The 21,502-nt window shown below is 47.4% G+C and overlaps 2 long non-coding RNA genes across 3 annotated transcripts in view; one reads left to right on the top strand and one right to left on the bottom strand.

Annotated features, from left to right (window-relative positions):
* Positions 1–21,502, bottom strand: part of LOC142777292 (uncharacterized) — a 147,716-nt gene that overhangs the window by 100,196 nt on the left and 26,018 nt on the right. The window lies entirely within an intron of this gene.
* LOC142776355 (uncharacterized) overlaps positions 1,339–21,502 on the top strand; it is a 39,233-nt gene continuing 19,069 nt past the window's right edge. For both annotated transcript variants that reach the window (XR_012887478.1, XR_012887479.1), the window contains exon 1: positions 1,339–1,599. This is a non-coding gene — a long non-coding RNA (uncharacterized LOC142776355). The remainder of the gene's footprint in view (positions 1,600–21,502) is intronic.

The following is a 21,502-nucleotide window of genomic DNA, read 5'->3' as shown; positions in this document are numbered from 1 at the left end:
CTCACAGCAAATGTTCGTCGACGCCACACCACATAAAAGACATGGTGCTCTTTGGCCACTCGTGGCGGTTGCGCCACGAAACCCTGCTAATCATCACGGCCTTTTGGACCACCCAATCTACATCAAGACTTCACTGATAATGACCCCGCCGCGGTGGTCTAGTGGCTAAGGTACTCGGCTACTGACCCGCAGGTCGCGGGTTCGAATCCCGGCTGCGGCGGCTGCATTTCCGATGGAGGCGGAAATGTTGTAGGCCCGTGTGCTCAGATTTGGGTGCACGTTAAAGAACCCCAGGTGGTCGAAATTTCCAGAGCCCTCCACTACGGCGTCTCTCATAATCATATGGTGGTTTTGTGACGTTAAACCCCACATATCAATCAATCAATCTTCACTGATAATGGTTCTTTTTCGTAGTTCCGCTTGCATGATGTGCGTTACTGTCATGATTTCGAGGTACACAGGGACATCAAAAACTGTTCCATAGCGTCACTGATCCACTCGTGCGGTGTTACGCAAGCGCTGGTCGTATGTTGTAAGACAGAATAGTGTAGTCACAATATTACTTAACCATTTGTCGAATGAAGTTTTAGCAGTGCTAATGCTCTTATGGTATTTGGCGGTGCATGTGGCGCGTGCATGATATTTTTGCCGGTTATTTGAGGAAATTGCATGGGTTCAATGTGCTGATGTATACGAGTGACAAATTTTTGGGATTTCTGGCAACGCCGAAGTGACGTATTTCAAAGCGCCGACGTTAACATGCCTGGCAGGCGGAAAACTCATAACTACGCGGGACTCGTATCACGAATATATCATTTTTTACATGACGTTGCGGTGGCTGTCACCAGCAAAAGTTTGCGGGACGATGGATCTACAACAGATGCGAATTTCTGTCATGTCAGTGCTTAGTCCTTGCAATCAAGCTGGTAACTGCATAGGTCGGAATACCAAATGCTGTATATAACATTCATTTAGAATTAACATTCCCAGACAAAGTGGGAGTTCAGCTTTATGTAACACTTCGTGCCTTGAAATTTTATACTGTTTTGGCGCAGTCGCAACGTTAAAAAATTAGCGCGAGGGACTTGTGGTCGAACGGTTCAAATTGTGGCACCACGCCACTGTTCTTGCCGAGTGTGGCAAAAGCGAGCACGCCAGCAACATTCTATCTTTCAGAGCAGGGGTGGCTGCCAGAAAAGAGCGCATCTTGCTGTTAGCTACAGCATCAAAAAAAAATCAACTAACGCATGATTTTACCGATAAGCTACGAGCAAGCTATTGTTTGAAATGGAAGCTTTCTGTAGGAGAGCTTTCGGCCGGCCACCCTTGCTTTGGAAAATGTAACGTGCTTAGCTCTCTCGCTATCGCAATGCTCGGCAACAGCGATACGTGTCGCAATTTTTTGCGCCAGTCGCCAGTCCCTTGTGCTATAGTGTTTTCCCGTTGTGAAAGCAGGTCACAGTTTGCTTTGAACTGCTCAAGGACAGGCGATTCGAAGATCGCACAGCCAGGCCTTAGGCGTGTTATGCGTCCAGCGTACTCTTGGCGATTACTGCTATGGAGTTCCGTAAACCACCCAGCTTTGGGCGACATCTAAAGGTGCGTGCCAGTCGCTTGTGTCCTACATAGTTCCGCTGCCTTCGGTGACGTCTCCGGAACCGGGGTGCTATTCTAGACACTGCATGTGGACACTGCCTAACTCCGCCATATTGTCAAATTTCACAATGGCAGCATTTTAAGCCAATTAGACAGGTCGTGGAAGCTCTCTTGGCCAATTAGCATCGATCAATGGTGGAATCTGACAACGTGGCGGAATTAGACAATGTCCACAATAGCACCCCCAGTGAGTGCTATGAGAGCTCACACCGTTTGGTTTTGTGTACCTCTTAGCCACTTCTTTCAGGCTGTACCAGGCTACTCGTCATCACGATCCTTAGAGTTGTGTAGTATGCACTCCTATCCTATACAATATCAGTGTACTCAGTGTCCGCGTAAGTTCAACCATAAAAGTTCTGTAATATGCGTCTACGTTCAAGGTATAATTCTGTTGAACGAAATTCTTCAGGTAATGTGGGAGAAAAGGAGCATACAAAAGATGCTATATCATTTCTGCATTATATAAAAGAAAACCGCCAGGCCTGCGCAGCACTCGCAGCACAGGGATATGAAATGCTGGAAAAAAGCGGTCTTTTCAGAGAATTCACCATATACATTTTAGGTGATTGCTACGAGCGCCTTAAAGGGTGCGCATAACACCACAAATGATCCTAATTTTTTGTGGTAGGAAGGCAGTCACTGTGACATCCTTCATTCTTCGCAGAAGCATGGTACATGCTACATACTTGCAAGGAATTCTGTGCAATTTTTTTTATCCTTTCATTGACGAAAATGAAGAATTATGCCTGAAGCTTTTGTAGTGGGTTGGAGTATTGGAAGACACACTCGCTACGCAATTAGCATAATTTAAATCCTCGTTGGTATTTGCTGTTCTAAAACACTTTACTACTCATAATAATGCGATTTTCTTTCCTACATCTAGACTGCCTCACGCCAGTTTGCAACGGAGTTTCAGGCAGGGGCGTGGCTCTGTAGAAGAATGCTGGGCTGGCATGCAGGAGACGCCATTTTGAGTCCCACTGTGTTTGGTGGTATTAATTTACCAAGTTATTTTTTCTTACTTTGAGTGATAGTGGTTATGGACACCGGCAGCGGCGGCAGAGAAATACGGCAAAGCGACCCTTGTTGTGATCTCATAACAGCTTTCGCTGTGAATGAAATGCTTCGAACATTCTGAAACTTAGTGTCCGCATTTCCAAGTCGGTACACTTTGGACACCCAGAACTATGGAGTGCGTTAGGTAGAATACAGGAAAGAGGAATGTTCACTGCCATCCTTTATGAAAAGCGCGTGCCCTCGTTTTGCAGTGGTGGCCTACCGTGCCACAAACCAAGAACGAAAAAAAAAAGCATGGCCACTTTTATGTAATCTATTGGCAAACAAAATAACAGTTTACGGCTGTTGGACAAGCACTGGTACATTACACTCCCACTACATTCTCATAACGGGTAATGTCACCATGAGCGAACGTGCTTTCTTTAGCTGTGGTTTAACGGTGCGGTAGGCAAATGGGGCAGAGCGCAGGCCACCTACTCGCGTTTTCCCTAAACAAAGGAGGACAGTGTTTAGAAGTGGCTATGATGCTCATACAAGGAGGCGAGGGCCATGTGCCACTAGTTAAATGAAATGCTTCACAATTAATAATCAATGTTAGAGCTTAACGCCCCGAATCTCCGATATGACTATTAGAGACGTCGCAACACAGTGCCTCGAGTATTTGAGCACTCGGTGTTCTTAAACGTGCACCCACTGCGGTGGTCGTATCATTTTGACGGAGGGGAAATGGGGGCGTTATGTATACTGTGAGATGTCAGTGCTCGTTAAAGAACACCAGGTTATAAACATTTCTTGAGCTCTCAACTATGCTGCGCCTTGTAATCCTATCATGGTTTTGGCACAAAACCTGATATATTATTATTATTATTATTATTATTATTATTATTATTATTATTATTATTATTATTATTATTCACAATTCTTGAGTGAGCTAGATGAAGCCCTACAAGGCCAAGCAACGGCGGATCAAATTTGCGTGGTAGGAGATCTAAACATCAATACATTGAACTATACCACAGTTAATGTATCTGATTACCTTTCAGTTTTATCAAAATATGGCTTACAGTCGACCATAAAATCCCCAACACGCAAAGAATGCATACAGACCAGACTTGTGTCTTCCTGTATAGACCACATCGCAATGCGAGCACCAAATTATTCATTAAGGTCTTGCGTGATTAAGCAAAAATTAGCTGACCATTATTTCTTGGCCTGTCGCCTATGTGGACAATTGCCACTGCCGAGCGATGGAATTACAGAAGGAAAAAATAATAGTAATGAACGGAAAAACGTAGCTGACGGGCACCAAAAAATCAGGATTTAACAATTGAATACAAGGTTGCAAGGAATAGAGTTGTCGCTCTTTTAAGTTAAGCAAAAAACAAGTATTTTTTGAACGATTCAACCAAGCATACAAAATCCGGCAAAGACTTGGGCTTTGACAGATAATCTACGAGTCAAAAAGAACACGCCCACTGATCTACTCAAACGTTATTCGAGAAACGAGAGATAGTTGTTGATAAGTTCAACTACTTCTTTACGCGTTTTTCCAGGAATGCGCATTCACATAAACGCACGTGCACGCTTTAACAGTCTGTTCCTGCATCTGCTTATTTGCCCACGCTCTCGAAGGAAGATCTCAGGAGAATAATTTTCAGTTTTCGTCTGAATTAGCAAGCAGGAATTTATGAAGTAGCTGTGGCCACGCTTCGACGGAACTTTGAAGCATTATCTGGTATACTTCTCTTCATGTTAAGAATTTTTAACCAGTGCATCGATTCCCGAGAAATTAAAAACATCAATAGTTAGGCCGTTGTATAAAGCAGGCAAAAAAGATAATATAGAAAGTTACAGACCAATTTTTATCTTGCCTATACTCTCCCAGATACTAGAAAAATCGTTGCTTCAATGTATGACGTTCTTCTTACAGAAGTTCTCGCTACTAACAGCCCGGCAATTTGGTTTCATTGCTAATCGCAGTACTATAACATTATTAGAAGAGTTTAGTGATGAAATATATTCGGCTTTAGACAAGAACCTGTTCTGTTGTGTTCTATTTTTAGACTTGGCAAAAGCGTTTGAAACAGTGAACCATACCATTTTGTAAGAAAAGCTATTTAGTTTGGGCTTTAGGGAGCCTTTTTATGATGTGCTCTGTAATTACTTACAAGACAGGTCACAGGTCGTTATGGGATGTAGGGAGGTAATTAGCAATAGAAAATATAGTACTGCTGGTGTGCCACAAGGATCGGTGTTGTCACCATTGCTATTTAATTTATTTATGAATGAGGTCCCCTTGGGAATTCGTAAAGCCAATGTGCACCAGTATGCAGATGATACGGTGCTATTAACACGTCACCTACGCTATGAAGGGGCGATTAATGCTCTTCGGAGTGAAATTCATAGTGCTATGATATGGTTTAAGAAAACTCCGTAATTTTAATCGAAAAGAAAACAAAACGTATCTGTTTTTGAAGCCCTCTAAAAACAAAAAAAATAAATATACCAATTGTTCTTCATACCGAACATTGAAATCCATGTGTGAGGAGGTTTATTAGCCGTTAAGACAGCGACGAGACAGCGTGAAGAAGCGTCCAGCGATCGGCACAGCAACGGACCGAAGCACGAGCCGAGAGAGCCAGGCGTTGGCGATGCTGCTCGCTGCAGGCACATCTTCTTCTTCACAATCGCCCCCGCTGAAAAAGGAGCCATCCTGGCGACTTAAAAAGTTTCAGGCAAAGGCTCATGGTACGGTTTCAGTCGGGAAACATGGACGATGTCACGTGCACGCCGGCGCATGTCGTCCGATCGGGAAACTGGTTCAATTAGGAAATTAACCGGAGAGGTTTTCTCCAAAACGGTGTAAGGCCCCTCGTACCGGGGGACAAGTTTCGAGGAGAGTCCCGGTGTTTGGTATGGGATGGCAAACCACACAAGAGACCCTGGGGCATAGGTGGGATCCGGAAGAGAGGTGCTACGGGTTTCTTTCTGGCGTTGTTGCTCTTCCGAGGTGAACGCACGGGCGAGCTGGCGGCACTCTTCGGCTTGTCTAGCAGCATCGGAGATAGGTGGACACTCGGAAGCATCAGGACGGTAAGGAAGTAGGGTATCAATTGTATGGGAAGGCTCACGTCCGTAAAGAAGAAAGAAAGGTGAGAATCCCGTGGTTGTTTGTATTGCGGTGTTATATGCGAACGTGACGTATGGGAGAACACGGTCCCAGTTGCTATGATCAGAAGCCGCGTACATTGAAAGCATATCACCTAGCGTGCGGTTGAACCGTTCCGTTAGTCCGTTAGTCTGCGGGTGGTATGCTGTCGTTTTCCGATGAATGACGTGGCATTCCGAAAGCAGAGTTTCGACGACCTCGGAAAGGAAAGCACGGCCTCTGTCACTAAGGAGCTCTCGAGGTGCACCATGTCGAAGGATAAAGCGTTGCAAAATGAAAGAGGCGACATCCTGAGCTGTAGCGCTCGGAAAAGCGGCTGTTTCGGCGTAGCGGGTCAGGTGGTCAACCGCCACTATAATCCACCGATTACCATCTGGTGTCAATGGAAGGGGACCGTAGAGGTCAACGCCGACGCGATCAAATGGCTTGGCAGGGCATGGAAGTGGCTGCAATGCGCCAGTCGCACGTGGCAGTGTTGATTTACGTCGCTGGCAGTCAGGACAGCACTGCACGAATTTACGTACAAAATTGTACATGCCGTGCCAGTAATAGCGATGGCGAAGGCGTTCATATGTTTTGAACACTCCGGCGTGGCCACATTGCGGATCGTCATGAAGGGAGGCGCATACTTGCGATCGTAAAGTGCGTGGAATGACCAGCAACCACCGGCGGCCATCGGGAGCGTAGTTGCGTCGATGAAGAAGTTGATCGCGGATGGCGAAATGGAAAGCTTGACGTCGGAGGGATCGAGATACTGGAAGGTGGGGCGTGCCAGATAAATATTCGATAAGAGAGGCGATCCACGGGTCACGACGTTGTTCGGTGGCGATCGAGTCGAGATTTAGCGATGACAAGGTCTGGAGGCAAGTGTTTCCGCACGTCTGATCTGGTGGTAAAGGTGAGCGGGACAGGGCATCAGCGTCAGAGTGTTTGCGTCCGCAGCGGTATACGACGCGAATGTCGTACTCCTGGATGCGAAGTGCCCATCGCGCAAGGCGGCCAGAAGGGTCTTTCAACGTGGAGAGCCAGCAAAGCGCGTGGTGATCAGTTACTAGATCGAACGGGCGGCCGTATAAGTACGGCCGGAACTTTCCAAGCGCCCACACCAGAGCCAAACACTCTTTTTCTGTCACGCTGTAATTAGTTTCGGCTTTCGTCAGAGTGCGGCTAGCGTAGGCTACAACGTATTCTGAATAGCCGGGCTTTCGTTGAGCGAGGACCGCGCCTAGCCCGACGCCACTGGCGTCGGTGTGCACTTAGGTAGGAGCCGTCGGGTCGAAGTGGCGAAGAATAGGTGGGGAAGTGAGCAGACGGCGCAGAGTAGTGAAGGCAACGTCACACGCAGGGGACCAGGAGGTGAGGTTCACGTCACCGCGAAGAAGCTGGGTTAACGGTGACATGATAGATGCAAAATTGCGAACAAAGCGCCGGAAATAAGAGCATAGGCCTACAAAACTGCGAAGTTCTTTCATGGTCGTCGGCTTGGGAAATTTTGCGACTGCTCGAAGTTTTGCTGGGTCTGGTAATACGCCATGCTTGGACACGATGTGGCCTAAAATGACGAGCTCGCGTGCAGCGAAGCGGCATTTTTTCAGGTTAAGCTACAGACCAGCGTTGGTCAGACAACTCAAAACGTGCCTGAGGCGAAGGAGGTGCGTAGGAAAGTCGTGGGAGAAAACCACGACATCGTCGAGGTAACAGAGGCACATATTCCATTTGAGGCCACGTAGCGTATTATCCATAAGACGTTCAAACGTGGCAGGCGCGTTACAAAGCCCAAAGGGCATGACGTTAAATTCATATAGTCCGTCAGGTGTAATAAATGCAGTTTTTTGGCGATCGGCTTCTGCCATTGGGACCTGCCAGTAGCCAGACCGCAAATCTAACGACGAGAAAAATTCCGCTCCATGAAGGGTGTCAATGGCGTCATCAATGCGCGGCAAAGGATAGACGTCCTTGCGGGTTGTCTTATTCAAACGACGATAGTCCACGCAAAATCGGATAGATCCGTCTTTCTTACGCACCAGGACGACGGGAGACGCCCAGGGACTGTGAGATGGTCGAATGACGTCTCTACGAAGCATATCTTCGACTTGATCGTTGATGACCCGGCGCTCTTCAGCGGAGACACGGCATGGTCTTTGACGCAGTGGCTGGTGTAGTCCGGTGTCAACATAATGTTTGACTTGTGATGTGCGGCCCAGTTGAGGTTGCGACACATCGAACGAACTCCTGAACTCATGCAGAAGATCCAGCAGGTCGGCATGTTCGGTGGGATTGAGGGTGTCGGCGATGGCGCTGGAAAACGTATCTTTGGACGACTCCTCGAGGGCCGACAGTGATTTTGGGTGGTCGCAGTTGTCGTCCGGGACATCAAACAAAAACGAAGGGTCGAGATCCTGCACGCGGCCGAGACATTCCCCCGCAAGCAATGTGACAGGTGTGGAAAGCGGATTGCTTACGAACATGTTGCTTCTTCCGGCGGCAAGGTCAATTGTTGCGAAAGGCAGCGGCAAAGCTCGACGACATTTGAAGATATCGGAAGGCATAAAAAGAACTGTAGCGTCAGTGTAGGCGTTGCATGAAACGGGAACAAGGGCGCAATTTCCAGGTGGAATATCGGTATCTTCATGAACGAGCAACTTCGGCGGCTGATGAGGAGCGTCCAGTGCTGGGACATCACACAAGGGTGAAAACTCAACTTCGGCGCGTGCGCAAACTATGACGGCATTATGGCGGGATAGGAAGTCCCACCCGAGGATGACGTCATGCGAACGGACAGGAAGAACAATAAACTCCACGATGTAAAGAATGCCTTCGATGGAGACTCTTGCAGTGCAGGCTGCGAGAGGCGTTACTTGCTGTGCGCTTGCGGTGTGAAGCGACAGTCCCGAAAGCGGCGTCGTTACTTTGCGTAATAAACGGCAGAGATTAGCGGCAATAACAGAAACAGCGGCGCCAGTGTCCACAAGGGCGAAAGTACAATAACCTTCAACAGTTACTGCGACCACGTTAGCAGGAGAGGAGCGAGGGCTTAAACAGTTCGAAAACGGCGCAGTTCTTGCCTCTTGAACTGCGTTGCTTAGTTTTCCTGGTCGGAGGGTCCGGGCCGGCGACGCATGGGGGAGGGCGATCGCCGACGAGGAGAGGGTGCGCGTTGCGGCTGGAAGTCAAGGTGGTCGGTAGGCGCATAGCGAGGTGGCGAGACCGGCCCGTATTCGACGAAGGGTTGGCTGCCGGGATGCGACGAGCGGGCATAGTTGCCGAACGTCTGAGGTCGACGGCGGCAGTAGCGAGCAACGTGTCCGGGAGTGAAGCAAGCGTAGCAAATCGGTCGGTTATCGGGCGTCCTCCAGGGATTGGCGACTGGTGCTGCCGCCCAAGGTGCAGTATAAGCAGCCGGGTGTGCGGGCTGTGAGCGCGTGGTGTAGGGTGGTTGCGGGAGCCTACGTACAGCGTCTGCATATGTGAGCGGCGCGGCTACGGGCTGCATCTCTTGCGGAAAGGCGACAGGAGGAGCCACAGGCTGCGTTGCATAGGTTAAGGGCGCGGCCACAGGCTGAACGGCTGGCGGATAGGTGACAGGAGCGCCTACCGGCTGTGCAACACCCGGGCAGTGACCACGGCTAGATAGAGGTGGCTCGTAGTGCGCAAGAGGAACAGCTTGTGCAACCTCTTCCGATATAGCAGTGCGAAGCGGGGCAGGTAGACGGGTGGTGGTCTCGTGAGTAAAGGGCACTAGGGAAAGTTGGCGGGCGACTTCCTCACGGACGAAGGCTCGGACTTGCTGAAGCAATGGTGAATTGTTGGTCATGGAGTCGAAACTGGACAGCGACTCACCACCAGGCTGAGGCTGCCTAGTAAGAGTGCGTTGCTTTTTCAACTCGTCGTAGCTCTGACACAAGCTGACGACTTCAGAAACTGTGCTTGGATTCCTTGCCAAGAGCATTTGAAATGCACCGTCGTCGATGCCCTTCAGGATGTTTTTGACCTTGTCAGATTCGGGCATGCTGTCATTCACACGTCGACAAAGGTCGACGACGTCCTCAATATAACTGGTAAAGGTCTCGCCAGTCTGCTGAGAGCGGATGCGCAAGCGCTGTTCTGCCCTCTGCTTGCGGACAGCCGGCCGACCGAACACTTCAGCACACGACGTCTTGAAGACGTTCCATGTGGGGATGTTGTGTTTGTGGTTATTAAACCACAATTCGGCGACACCAGTGAGATAAAATATCACGTGGCCCAGCTTGTCGGCTTCATCCCACTTATTGTTGGCGCTCACCAGTTCGTAGTGCTCGAGCCAGTCTTCGACGTCGGTCCCATCCGCACCGCTGAAGACCTTCGGCTCCCGTAGCGTAGGATGGCCAGGGCAGTTGAACTGGAGCGAAGGCGTCGATGTAGTGGCGTTGGCAGTCATGACAGGTGGTAGCGTGCGGCTTCGCAGCTCCAGGGTGTAGTAACGGGGATTAACAGCACCTTCCACCAAATGTGAGGAGGTTTATTAGCCGTTAAGACAGCGACGAGACAGCGTGAAGAAGCGTCCAGCGATCGGCACAGCAACGGACCGAAGCACGAGCCGAGAGAGCCAGGCGTTGGCGATGCTGCTCGCTGCAGGCACATCTTCTTCTTCACACATGCAATTGTTCTGCTGTGGAAAATGTCGAAACATTCAGATACCTAGGCGTAATTTTTCATAGTGGTATGTCTTGGGAACATCCCATAGCATGTATTTGTTTCAAACTGGGAAGTGTGGCATGTGTTCTTTTCAATATAAAAATCTTGGTGCCTCTACCATTGAAAAAAATGATAGTCCATTTGTTAGCATATAGTGCAGTGAGATATGGGATAACAGTTTTTGTATTTTGCTCAGAAAGCTGGAAAAGACGCACTGATAGTTTACTTCGAAATATTTTAAAAAGTGTAGCATACGGTAGTAAGATAGATGCCAGTACTATTTTTCGGGATTTGGGCTTTTGTGTATTCCAGGATTTGTTTATTATGACAGTTGTTGTAAGATACAATTGGTGTGATGACTTTAAAGTTCCATATGTAACGCGTCGACCCCTGAGAGAAAAAAAAAAACGTTTTATAGAACCCCGGCTCTCTACCAGATATGGAGAAGCATGTAGAAGTGTATATATTCTAAAAATTTTCAATCCACTACCTGACAAATTTTTTTCAGCGAGTTCAAAAAAACCGTTAAAGAAATTACTCGCTGAGCTGTAAAATCACATGGTCTATTTGTATGCCACTTATGCTCTGTGTCCCTCTTTTGTTCCTCTTTTTTTATTTACTGCCTGTAAAAAAGTAATGATGTTAATCGTTTGTCTGTTCGTTGGTAAGGAAACAACAATAGTTTTGTTACCTTGTATCTACATCGCTGTAACCAGCTCTGCCGGACCTAGTCGCACAAGTGCTGGGGACTTACACAGGCCCGTTTCTTTGTATTCCTTGTGGATGTGTACAGTAAATTATTATTATTATTATTATTATTATTATTATTATTATTATTACACCTCATGATTGTTTTATAGCACCTTAAGTAAACGACTGATTGCTTGATTGCTTATTGTACGCTCAAAGTCACTGAAGTTCGCTAAACAATGCTTCGCTTTTAAAACACAGGATGGACCACACAGAAAGTATTGAAGCAGGAAGGCTGGAGAGGCGACATAAAAAAAATACCTAACCAAGAACTACAAAGAATTATGGGTGATGCGATCTGGCAAATTGAAAAAGCGCAGGCCCGACCGGCAGTGCCGTGCCATCAGAAGCCGTCGCTGCACGCCGTGTTGAACTGCTTTGACGGGCTCCCATAACCAACGTCGACAACAACAGCGTGAGATAAATAACGCAGGGAGAGGATAGAGCGAAGCATGAAAGCCGGGTGCTTTTCTCGGCCTTCTTCCACACCCGTCGTCTCCTTCCGCATGAAGTGCACCTCCCTCCGTATTCCCCTCACTTCAGACGCCGAACTCCGGCATCAGAATCAACGGGAGGCGCACCCTTTTTCTCGACTGGCGTTTCGGCTATCAATCCCTTGCGAGCGCTCCACTGTGCCGTATATCATGGTAGGAATGGCGCGTTGCGCTGGGGCATGGCGTATAGATTTTTGTGTAGGGAACCTATCGCACCCCATTCAACTATCGGAGGAAAAACCCAGAAGAGTGTACGGTGTGGTGCGAGTTTGATGTATCTACTTATTGTTCCATGTTCTCCGCAGCTAAAAACTTGAAGGATACGTTAAGCACTTTTCCAAGGTGACTGGAATGCGAAAGTAATCTTTTCGTTCTCAGTCAACGTATCGATCCTGCCCCGTCACGTTAAGAAAGCGTTCTGCCCCTGAAATGGTTTTTCACTTTTTTTTTGTGCCCGAGCTGTCTTTGACAAAGCTACGACATTATGGGAAGAAATCACGTACAGTCTCTATAAGGACGTAATGACCACGCAAAGTTAGGTGACTTGTGACATCATGAGGACATCGTAACGTGACATTATGACGTGATGGCATTTTGCATCACTCGTGCCGATGCCGCCTATGCGCGACACTTTCAATATTTTCAGGTTTTACCGCTCAAGTTATTCCAAGCGCCAGCCAAATTAATCTAGGCGCCAGTCAATGTAATCCAGACACCATTGAAATTACTATAGGTGCCATGCATTTTAATCCAAGTGCCACTGAAAGTAATCCAACCTCCAGCCGATTTAATTCAGACGCCAGCGAATTTATTCCTGACTATAACGCGATTCGAAAGCTACCCAAAATTTGCGGGAACGTGGGGAGTGAATAGCTTTGGAGTGAATTTAAGGGGAAATATTATCGAGATGTGTAGAATAAACAATGAATGAGTCACTGAAACAGTGCGGCTTACTCGATTTCATCACGCCTATCATCCGCGTACGCACTACTCACACCTTTCACATGCATATTGAAGAAAAAGCCACCCACACAGTAATAACTTGATACATATTGCCCAGGCCAATGGCTTGGTCACTAGTGACTCAGGTGACGTCATCACGCATATCGCCCACACACGTGCTCTCCAACACGGCCTTCATGCATATCAACGAAATGTTCTTGAGAGAGTAATAACTTGAACCTTGTCAGCAAAATGAGGTGTTGGGCTAACTGGTTTTTCGTGACTGTAGAACAGCGAAGAAGAAGAAGTTGTCACAGAGAACAGCCTCTGCTTTAAGCTCTGTGAGTTTCCTAATTCTTTTGCCAAGTTTTTTCAATAATCGACACACCTCGAAGGGGCGTTCCCCCTTATAATGGGGGATCAAAACCCCATCCAGCAACCGGGACGGGGCCGACCACATCATAGTGCGTCTGACGCAAGTTCTCACCCCGGCCCAAGGGGGGCCCACGATGACAATTCTGATGACTCCTCCGTTGAAGATATGGCTTCGGACAGCGACTACGTGGTCGTACCAAGCCGACGCCTGAAGAGGAAAATCAGCCGGACATCGCCCACTAGCCGGCAAGCACAGACAAAGACGAGTAGCATGCGGTCGTACACCATTTCGTATGTGCCGACATCGAAGACAGACATCTTGAACTCTCTAAATAGGCAGAGCCTGACAGAGTACTTTGAACTCATCGCTCCAGGGAAAGTCGTAGAAATACGCATAAATACCTGAAAGAACATACTGTCCGTGGAGGTCACTACGAAGGCCTTAATGGACACGCTGAAAGCGATTGTTCAATTAGGAAATATTCCGGTTCGCGCATTCTCCGCGTACAACGAAGAAACGACAACAGGAGTTATATACGATGTGGATGAGGAGATAACAGACTCGAGTCTCGAGAAACTGCTGTCATCGTCGGCTCCCGTGCTTGGCTTCCACCGTTTTGGACGCACGCGATGTGTTAAAGTAGTGTTTCAGTCGAAGACGTTACCCACACATGTAAAAGTTGGGTACGTGAGGCACTCGGTACGTCCTTACGTACCAAAACCTCTGCAATGTCATAAATGCATGAAATTTGGGCACGTTAGTGCAGTTTGCAAGGGTGCAGTAACCTGCAAGCATTGCGGTGGCCCTCATGATGGTGATAACTGCAATGCTGTGGCCAAATGCCCAAACTGCTCAGGCACCCACGACGCAACATCAAAGGAATGTCCCAAAATGAGGAATGAAATTAGTATCCTGAAGAAGATGGTTCGAGACCACTCCACTCACAGAGAAGCTGCAGGGCTGTACGGCGCCGTAAACATCGTTCGCGACATCGACGCAAACGAAGCAGCAGTGCTCATAGCTTATCGAATTCGACACACAAAACCGTGCCCTCACCACCTCCTAGCCTACTTTTGTCGGCCAGAAAGGAGGATACAGATACTCAAATGCCAATACAGTCCACGCAAGTACAATGTAACCAGTCATTGGCTCTCCCCACGTCGGAGACTCAGTGGCCTTCACTACCGTCAAGAGCTACGGTAGCGCCATCATCACATAGTGCCCCTACCTCCAATGAATAAAACAAGAAGATGGACAACACAGATGTCAAGGCTATGCTTAAAAATTTGATGGGTTCGATGCGTAAGATTCTCAGCAGCGTAAACACTCCCGCTGCTAAGGCGGCTGTGCAGCTACTTGAGGTTTTGGAGCTTCTTTTACTGGTTCTTCACTAAGTGAACATGGCACTGATGTTCGAAGAACGCATGCGCCAGTCACTTGTTATGCAAGGGAATGCTCGTGGCCTACGTGGCCATCTGTCAGACTTCAGACAATGGGTTTTCAAATATAAATTTCCTGTTATCGTTATATGTAAACCGAATATGGTTTCACCTTTTCGTATATCTGGATATATCCAGATTTGGTCCCGCAGTGATCAACGTACGAGCAAAGTTCTCGTTTGTATACGCCGTGATTTGACATTCTTGAGACATAAAGTCGCGTCGCATACCAGCAATGATTACGTGAGCCTGACTATAACACATAAAAAGCGAACATTCTCCGTAATAGGAAGATACATACACCCAAGCGCACAGATGGACTGCTTCCACCTGGGGACCATTCTTCAAGCAGCACAAAGGCCACACATTGTGATCGGCGATTTTAATGCACATCATCCTCTCCGGGGTAGCACTACAAGAATTATCGCGGAAAGGATTTAGCCAATTTTATATACAACTATGGATTAAGCGTACTCAACGACGGATCACCTACATTTGTTCGTGGCACGTCCTACAGCAGCTGCCTCGACCTCTGTTTCGTTTCCAGAAACCTTCTGTCTTCCGCATGTTGGTGCACAGATTTGGACACTCGCGGCAGTGACCACCTTCCAACCTATGTTCAGTTCAGGTGGTTTCGCCGCACGCACACACGCTACATCCGTCAAACCGACTGGACACTGTTCAAGGCATCTGTCAAGTCTGGCTGTGAGCACACGACTGATCCATCCGAGGTAGAGAACATCATTGCTTCTTCCCTGCGTGACACAACCAAACAGGTTAACCTACCGATGCAGAGATCAGCAGTTGACTCCCAATACGAGGCCCTTCGTGTAATCCGTCGCCGTGCCGAACGCCGATACAGACGAACGAAGTCATCTTCAGACCTTTCCGCCTGTCGTCGAGCTCAACGACATGTTCTTCGGCATCTTGACAAGATTGACAGGCAACGTTGCAGAAATTTCTGTGGATCTCTGGACCCCAGGCAACCTCTATCTAAGATCTGGCGGGTGGTACGAAGTTTGCAGACAACTCCCCAACAACATCAACCATTTCAAGCTGTTGCTCTACATCAGGGACGGACAGAAGTTGAGATAGCCAGTGACTACTGTAGCCTCATCGTGGACACCACTGATGATCTTGCCACTAATGAGCTTCTTACTACCATTGCGCCTCCATCGTCTGACGAGCGCCTTGATGTACGTTTTACAATACATGAGCTTGACGCTGCGATTTCTGCCTCCCGCCGATCATCGGCACCAGGACCTGACGGAATCACGTATGCTGCACTCAACCATCTTGATACAGAAGCACGACGTATCCTCTTATCTCATTATAACACCTCATGGGAGTCAGGAGAAGTCCCAGCTAACTGGAAATGCAGTCGCATTATTTCATTGCTCAAGCCGGGGAAGTGTCCTTTCCTGCAATTATGAACTCCTTTCCTGCATTTATGAACGGCTTCAGAAGAGGCCGATCTGCCATTGATGGTGTGGTCGACTTGAGCACCAGCGTTGAAGAGGAAAGAAGCTGACGCAGACTAGTGGCGGCGGTCTTCTTAGACATTAAGGGTGCCTACGATAATGTGCTGCATTATGCGATCCTTGACGCACTGGAAGATTTCGACATCGGTGGACGACTGTACGCTTGGATTTTTAGCTACCTTAGGGACCGCACCATTTACATGACGTCAAGTAACGGAGACACTGATCGATATAAGGTTCATCGTGGTGTTCCCCAAGGAGGAGTTCTCAGCCCGATCCTATCCAATGTCACAATGATCGGCCTAGCAGCAGAACTTCCCAGCACGGTGAATATCACTGCATACGCTGATGACATATGCATATGGGCATCCGGAACTACTCGTCCACAATTGCGAGCTCGACTACAGCGTGCAGTGACGATCACATGCAAATATCTACGACGTCAGGGGCTCACTCTTTCAATCGAAAAATGCGCAGTGCTTGCGTTCACGCGCAAGCATATGTCGCAATACCCGATATTTATTAATGGGACAGCGATACATGCTGTAACGCACCACAAGTGTCTTGGGGTTGTCGTACACAGAGATCTATCGTGGACGAGGCATGTCGCCGCACTTAAATCTAAATTGAAGAGCTTTGCTCTCATTCTTCGCCACGTAGCAGGAGCAAGATGGGGCCCATCAGAATCATCGCTACTTCAATTATACAATGCTCTATTTGTGGGATACATTCGATACAGCATGCCGGTGCTTTCCAATATGAGACCTAGTTGTGTGAAGACACTCGAGAGTGTTCAAGCTCAATGCTTACGAAGATGCTTGGGTCTACCACGCTGCACTTCAACAAATGGGACAATCGCAGAGGCTCGGGCTTGTCCCATCAGTGTATACATGCTCTGCGAACCACTTAGAGTTCACCTACGATTACTGAGCAGACACAGGCAGCACCCACTGTCAGTATTACCCGCCACTCACCCAGATTGCAGTTTCTCAAAAGTAATATTGTGGCATAAAAATATTATACCATCAAGGTTTTCTCCGCCAAATGCCCCTGCAGTGCCACCATGGGTTCTGCCTAAACCACCTATCTCTTTTACGATACCTGGAATTACAAAGAAGTCGCTCATTTCTTCTGTTGGCCTCAGACAACTGACCCTATATCACATTTATACAACGTACAGTGATTCTCTGCACGTGTACACCGACGGATCTACCACGCTAAACACCTCCGCCGCAGCCTTTGTCATCCCAGACATGGATATCGCTCGACGATTCAAAGTGGACCATAAAACCACATCAACTGCGGCAGAGCTTGTCGCTATCCGAGAGGCAATAGGGTTTATTTCCCGAGAGCGACCTCGAGCCTTGACGATTTTCTGTGATGCCAAACCCGCTTTGCAAACCATTAATTGCATCATGAAGCAAGGTCCATATTACAGCTTGGCAATAGAAATCACAGAACTTATTCAGGTTGCTTCAACAAATGGCCATCTTATAACTTTCCAGTGGATTCCCGCTCATTGCGGCGTGATGGGAAACGAAGAGGCAGACGCTCAAGCTAAAAATGTTTTAAGCAGTGCCCCTGAAGTACGCATTGCGTTTTCGCGAGCTGACACGAACGCCCTGCTTCGCTGCGTGATGCGCAGCTACACACTTCAGCACTGGACCAAACCGGAACGGCGACACCAGCGACTTCACAAATGGGACCCGGAAATGAGGTTCCGCATGCCTCCTAAATTGAAACGGCAACTCACAAGTATGATCCACCGCATTCGTCTTGGTGTAGCGTACACTAGACGTTACGCACATATCATCGGTCGCAGTGACACCGGTCCTAATTGTGAAAACTGTGATGTGCCAGAAACACTTGAGCACATATTTTGTGTCTGCCCAGCATACGCACGTGAACGACAAACACTGATTTCTTCTACTGAACAATATCGCAGTAGGTCATTAACTGATAAGACCATGTTGGGCCCTTGGCCAGACACCAACAGTGCAACTGCGGTCACAAGAGCAGTTATTACCTTTTTAGAAACAACTGGACTGTGTGCGCGGCTTTAAAATGTGTCTCAGCTAGAAAGAAACACTACATACTCACCTCTCTCTCTCTCTCACCATCGTCATCCATTAATCTTTCTTTTCCCCTTTCCCTTCCCCCAGTGTAGAGTAGCAGGCTAGAGCAAACTATCGCTCAGGCCGACCTCTCTGCCTTTCTGTTAATAAACATACTTCCTTCATACGTGACTGTAAATAAATTGCGCTATGATTCCTGCGGAAAACAAAGTTGGGAAGGAGACAAAAAAAAAGGAAGTAGACAGTACAAGTGCAAACTATCAATTGGAGTTTATTGAACGAACTTAGAAGAATGAAGGCTTTCCGGAAAGAGAAAAATCAGTTTACGAGGAGGGTGGGGCTCAGCAATGTTTTTTTCAGTCTTTGACCCTGTCATTCGGCCTAATGACCTGGTCACTCGTGACTTACGTGACGTCATCAGGCCTGACACCCACGTACGCATTGTCCACACCAATCGACATGTATATGAAATGAAACGTCTATGAGATAGTAATAACTTGAACTCTGTCACTCGTTCTAGTGACGTGATTACTCGCGACCACGTCACTAGACCGAGGGACAGGGCTCAAAGTATTACTTTCTTGAAGACGTTTTGTTTCATATTCATGACGGCTGGTTAGAGAGTGCTTGCGTGGGTGTCAGGCCTGATGATGTCACGTGAGTCACGAGTGATCACGTCACTAGGCCAAGTGACAGGGTTCAAGTTATTACTCTTTCAAAGACGTCTCATTTGATATTCATGACGGCAGGTTAGACATTGTGTGTGTGGATAATATGCGTGATGACGTCACCTGAGTTGATCAAGTCATTGGCCTGGGCAATAGGTATCAAGTTATTACTGCGTGGACGGCGTTTCCCTGTATATGCAAGTGGAAGGTGTGAAGAGTGTGTACGCAGGCGATAGGCGTGATGAAGTCGCGTGAGTCACACCATGTCAGTGACTCATTCATTGTTTATTCTACACATCTTGATAATATTTCCCCTTAAATTCATTCCAACGCTATTCTTTTCACGCGTTCCCGATAATTATGGGTCGCTTTGAAGTCGCGATGTAGTCAGGAATAAATTCGCAGGCGTCTGGATTAAATCGGCTGGCGGTTGGATTAACTCCAGTGGCACTTGGATTTAAATGACTGGCACTTAGATTAGTTTGAGTGGCGGCTGGATTAAATTGGCTGGCGCCTAGGTTGATTTGGCTGGCGCGTCGATTAAATTGAGTGCGAAAACCTGTAGTTTGATAAGCCATTCGAGCATTTATTTTGCCTTCATTATCAAGCAATGCTTTGATCGCGAATATGAGCGTATTCGGAAACGTCGGCTTGAACATGCCAAAATAGCACGCTTTTATAAACAAACCAAAGTAACTGAGAAAGCATCAAGGCGGGTGCTGGGGAACCCTATGCAATTGTTGAGATTTAACGTCTCGAAAACAGGATATGATTATGAAGCACGCTACATTGGAGGGCTCCGGAAAGTGCCACCACCTGGGAGCTTTAAATGCGAAGCATTTCTTAGCCAAATTCGGTGACTTCGAGCATATCTATCTATCTATCTAGCCGCTTACGTTTGAGTGCTCCCATGGTCACCCACTTGACTTGGCGTGAACCGAAATCGGCATGGGAGGGTAAGATAGTTTGCCGAATATGACGCGCTGGTGAACACATAAGTATTGTCATGATCCGGTCGCGTACGTCGTCAAACACTTCCCGTCAGACAGTGGCACATACTCACGGGCGGGTATGTGCCGCTCGTAAGCAGGTATGTGCCATAGGTGATTGACGCTTAGTATCTACCCAGGAACGACGAGAACACACATGGGTAATTTTAATGCGTGAGCGTTAAGTATTACCCGACATTGGTTGCGTCACCCAACGAAGACATAGAATAAATGTCAGTATTAAGAAAAACACAACAAGGGCAGCGCTAGCCATCCGACGAATGAAAATAATAAATTTCATGATCCCAGCAGGAATCGAACCCAAGCATTCTGCGTGGCAGTCAAGCATTCTACCACAGGGCTACGCCAGGTCTCGGAACTACTTTTCAAATAGACGCTAATCTTCGTGAAACGTCAATAGTGGTCACAGTGCTGCCTACCCAATTTTATAAACATTACATATGTACTCGTTTTATACAGCCGTCACGTCGGGTTACCGTCAATTGTGGTGACGTGCCATGTGCTGAAATTGATTTATGTAGCAATGTCAAGGGCCAGCATCTTCGCAAGCATCAGCGCTTCATATCAGCTTGTGGTGCTGCTAAAACACATTTCCAGCTGACATCGTTGTGCAAGTGGAAGACTGGTTATATAAACATCTGCAACTCTTCAACATGTGTCTCTGCGTGCAACATTTGTACACATATTTAGCGTCATTTCATAACGGGTCACTCAAAAAAAAAAGAAGTGCAACACGGTCACCTTCCCTCAACGTGCTTCGCATAAAGTTGATGTCCAGGTACGTGGGATCTGCCGAATTTTTTTAAACATGCAATTAAAAGTAAGTAAATGGGCCTCAAGAATACTTTCCTCCTGAGAAAGTGTGGTCTTCATGCCAGTGGTCGAGCACCGTGAGTTCTAGACCAACGCGGTGATATCTGTCTCTTGTAATAACGTCTCTTGTAATATCTGTCTCTTGTAATACTTCAATGTGTCAAGTTTTTCTTTTTCTTTAATCGATGTGCATACAGCCGACGTACAATCGACGGGAATTTTCAGCGCGAAAAACAAACATTCACAAGACGCGAGGACAGAATGAGCGTTGTCCTGTCTTGTTCTGCTGTTCTGTAGCGCCTGTTTTGTCCCTTTGTGTTGTAAATGTGTGTTTTTTGCGCTCAAATTTCCTGTCAACTATGCACCATCTGACCAAATTTCAAGTTTGAAAAAACTAAAATGCGAGTACAGGTGGCTTACTGCAGATGAACTGGATTGGTTACGCTTTAGTTCAGTCATGTTGGACAACACATTTTCGAAATTTCAGGTGCTTGTTCAGCCATGTAATTAGGTTTCAGAGAAGAGATACAAAATAATTCAGGGAAGTGGTGATAACTATACAAACCAAGAAGTCGTAAGACTAGTAGTCAGTTTCATGCTTTCAGCTATCGTAATTTGTCTTTCAAATTCGCAGCCCCTTTTCACCTCAATGTGTCCCTTACACGGGCCTTCATGTCTCGTTATAAACCTACGAAGCCCGCAGTACCAGCTTTGGTGAGGTGGTTAGCGTGGCATCAACGCTTCGCTGACATTGTTCGCCAACCGCCACTCCTGGAAAAATTGGCTCCTACTTTCACCGCTTTTCTCCACAACGCAGTAGCTTTAGCCATATGTGCTAATTAGACGTTAGGACGTAAGGGGTTTTGAAGCGTACAAATACGTTGAGTAAAAAAAGTTGTAGGTGCATAAGAGCGAATATTTGCTGTTAAATTTGTTTC

The sequence above is a fragment of the Rhipicephalus microplus genome, chromosome X, assembly GCF_043290135.1.
Source record: "Rhipicephalus microplus isolate Deutch F79 chromosome X, USDA_Rmic, whole genome shotgun sequence".
Taxonomy (NCBI): domain Eukaryota; kingdom Metazoa; phylum Arthropoda; class Arachnida; order Ixodida; family Ixodidae; genus Rhipicephalus; species Rhipicephalus microplus.
The sequence above is the reverse complement of the archived record's forward strand: the minus strand, read 5'-3'. Positions and strand labels throughout refer to the sequence as shown.